Below are 3,670 nucleotides of genomic sequence, written 5' to 3'. Positions count from 1 at the left end.
GGGTACTCCAATTGCCTCACCCTGAGTCCCTGTTCAGCATGGAAGAAACCAAAGCAGTCTGGGTCCCGATTCCATACTGGGGGTAAAAAGACCCCAAAGAAAAGTAGCCTGTTTCTTGGCTAAAACTCACAATGTCCTTGGGCCTCTTAGCAACCTACTCCATTCCAAAGGCCAAAAATGTCAAAAATATTTAGGAGCTTTATTCTAATCCTTAAAAGATTTTAGGGTTACCTCTTCAGAAGGGGGAATGTTAGAACAGCCACCATTCTAAAGGCCAAATACATCGAAAATATTTGGGAGATTTATCTAATACTTAAAAAGATTTTATGGTTACTTCTTTAGAGTTGGGAATGTTAGAGTAGCCAAAAGGCCTATAAACAAATCAATCAATCAATCAATCAATCAAAGAAGAAGAAAGAGTACATGAAGTTATCAGAAAAAAGTGATGGGGAGATGGGAGGAGTTGGAGGGGAGGGAGTGGGCATGGATTTGATCAAAACACCTTATATGCATGTATGAAATTCTCCATAAATTATTTATTTTTAAAAATTTATTGTTTTTATTTTTTGTGTATGAATGTATTGCTTGCATGTAGGTAAATGCACCCATGTCGTGCCATGTCCATGGAGGTCAGAAGAGGGGGGCAGCCATGTGAGTCAGGAGAGGAAATGTAGGCCTTCTAAGAGGTCTGCAGAAAGCCCTTCTTCTCTCAGATGGGGCTGTAGGCAGGGTGGTCACATAGTGCACAAACAGTCCCAAGACACCTTCGGTCCTGGAGCCTGAGTTTGCCTGGCCTCACCTGACCTGGCGCATAGCCTCTCTTGGGTGTGTTCTTGTGAACAGAGGTGAGGATGCCATCAAAGTCTGTAGCGCCTGTGTCCTTTGTTTCAAGGAAGTCATCTGTCCATGAACAGAAACGTCTGGCTATAAAGGCCCACATAGGCCTCATCCCTTTCCGCATCTCTGCCCCAGCCCCTTTGCCAACACTTCAGCAACGGTAAAAATACTCAGTGATTTTTGGGTAGTTCATAGGCACAAAACCAGAAAATCATGAATCAGGGTCTTACATGGAATTCTAACTCAGAAAGTTTTGGGTTTTATTTCTACCTCTGCCACACAGCAGCAATATGGCCTTGGGCAAGCCATCAAACTTTGTGGAAACTCAGTTTCTTCTTCTTCAAAGAGGGCACCATGACACTTGATACACGAAGCTGTTGAGAGAGGGGTTGGAGAGATGGCTCAGCAGTTAAGAGCACTGGCTGCTCTTGCAGAGGACCTGGGTTAAATTCCCAGCACCCACACGGCAGCAAACAACCATCCCAACTCCAGTTCCAGGGAATCTAACGCCCTCTTCTGACCTCTCTGGGGCATTGCATGACATGGGTGCACCTACCTACCTGCAAGCAATACATTCATATGCATACAATAAAAATAAAAATAAATTTTTAAAAAAACCACTGGGAGGATGAAAAGGAACAATGTGCTTGGCAAAGCTGGCCAATGGTTGCACACACTAGAGGCTCCACAATGGTTGTCTCCCTGCTTACCTGTCACTTTCATGCATGCTAGGCAAGTGCTCTACCACTGAGCCATATCCCCAGTACCCCTTCTCCCTCCCCCCCACCTTTCCTGTCTTCCTTCAGCATCACAGTCATACTGTGATTCTTGCTGTTCCCACCTATTACTCTGGACTCTTTGGTAAGAAGCTCCTGTAAACCCTATTCAGGCTAACCAGTGCATGAAAGAAGGTGCTTTGGCTTTTTTTTCCATCTTAAAAAGGAAAAAAAAAAAAAAAGGGAAAATTTCAAAATTCATAATTTTATACCTTTTTGACTAGGCTGGCCTTGATCTCACAGAGCTCTACCAGTGCCTGCGAGTGCTAGAATTAAAGGTGTGCACCACCATGCCCAGCTTTTTTTTTTTTTTTTAACAGACTTAATTCTTTAACAGCCTTAATTCACTTTATTTTTCTCATATAAAAGCCCTAGGTAGTAGCCACAGCTGGAGCCTGGGTTCTCTGCACAGAGGCTCTGGTGTGGGTTTTCACAAGATCATAGGTGAACTCCTGATAGGGAGACTTGGTGAAGAGGGGCTCTTTCCTCTAGAGGTCAGGGGTCAGATAGCTGTAGGTCTTAGAGATGGCATCAAAGGTGGCCTCGCTGAAGTTGCCCAGAGTGGCAGTGCAGCCCCTGGCTGATGTGTGGCAGTTATCAATACCAGCCATCATCAGTAGCTTCTTGGGAACAGGAGCAGAAACCATGCCAGTGCCTCTGGGGGCAGGGATAAGGCACACCAGCACAGAGCCACAACAGCCTGTCACCGGTATGGGGCTTGCCAATCTTGTTTCCCCAGTAGCCTCTCCGAACAGGGACAATGGAAAGCTTGGCCAAGATGATGGCCCCTCGAATTGCAGTGGCTACCTCCTTGGAGCACTTAACACCGAAACCAACATGACCGTTGTAATCCCCAATGGTGACAAAAGCCTTGAACCTGGTCCGCTGGCCAGCCCTGGTCTGCTTCTGCACTGGCATGATCTTAAAACCTCATCCTTAAGAGATGCTCCCAGGAAAAAGTCAATAATCTCGGATTCCTTAATGGGCAGGGAGAAGAGGTAGATCTCCTCCAGGGACTTGATCTTCATGTCCTTGACCAGGCGGCCCAGCTTGGTGACTGGAATCCACTCCTTGTCTTCAGCTTTGCTTCCACGAGCCCCACGGCCCCGACTGTGGCCGGATAGACAGCTACCAAATCCTCCACGGAAACCGCTGGGCCTCCCAAGTCTGGGCCCCCGGGTCCTCCGGGCCCTTCCGCTGCACTGGCTTCATCCGCCATTTGGTGTTTCCCGAGGAAGAAGTGGCCTTACTTATTTTAATGAATGTGCATGTATGTGTATGAGCATGTGATTGTTGCTGTGGGGGGAGGGGTGTGCAAGTGCAAGTATATGCATGCATGGGGGCTCCAGAGGGTAACCTTAGAAGTCATCCTCAGAAATGGCCTCCACCTCCTTCGAAACAGGGTCTCTCATTGGCCTGGAGCTCACCAATCAGGCTAGACTGGCTGGCCAGGGAGCCCCAGGGATCCTCATGTCTCTGCCTCCCAGTGGGGTGTGGCTAGCTGTGGATATTTATCAGCTCTGCTGTCCTCAGTGTCAGCTTTATTTTATGTATTTTTCGCTCGTTCATTCACCAAATACTTCCTGAACACTTGCTGTATGTCTCATCATACATCAGGCCATTGAGAAACGTTAAGTGAACAAAACAGACCAGTTCCTTGTCCTTTTGCACCTTGCAGCCTAGTGGTGAGAGGAAGCTGGTATTCAGAGCTGGGGTGTAGCTCAGTAGAGCATGTGCACAGCATGTGTAAGGCCCTGGGCTCCATCCTTATTACTATATTACCACAAATATTAATAACAATAATAATACATAAATACATTACATAGTATTTCTTAAAATATTTTATTTATTGATTGATTTTTATTTTATTTTTTGGTCTTTTTTTTTTTTTCAGTCTTTTTGAGACAGGGTCTTTCTGTAGCCCCAGCTAGCCTGGAACTTACTATTTAGACCATGCTGGCCTTGAACTCACAGAGATCTGCCTGCCTCTGCCTTCTGAGTGCAGGGATTAAAGGCATGTGCCACAGCTGACCTGAAAGTGGCTTTGTAGACCAGGC

General features: G+C 46.4%; 1 pseudogene; it reads right to left on the bottom strand.

Moving 5' to 3' along the window:
- Positions 1-1,984: 1,984 nt before the first annotated feature.
- LOC103727532 lies at positions 1,985-2,832 on the bottom strand (annotated as a pseudogene).
- Positions 2,833-3,670: the final 838 nt, after the last annotated feature.

This window comes from Nannospalax galili, unplaced genomic scaffold (genome assembly GCF_000622305.1).
Source record: "Nannospalax galili isolate Female #2095 unplaced genomic scaffold, S.galili_v1.0 scaffold589, whole genome shotgun sequence".
NCBI lineage: Eukaryota > Metazoa > Chordata > Mammalia > Rodentia > Spalacidae > Nannospalax > Nannospalax galili.
This window is presented reverse-complemented; position numbering and strand designations above follow the sequence as displayed.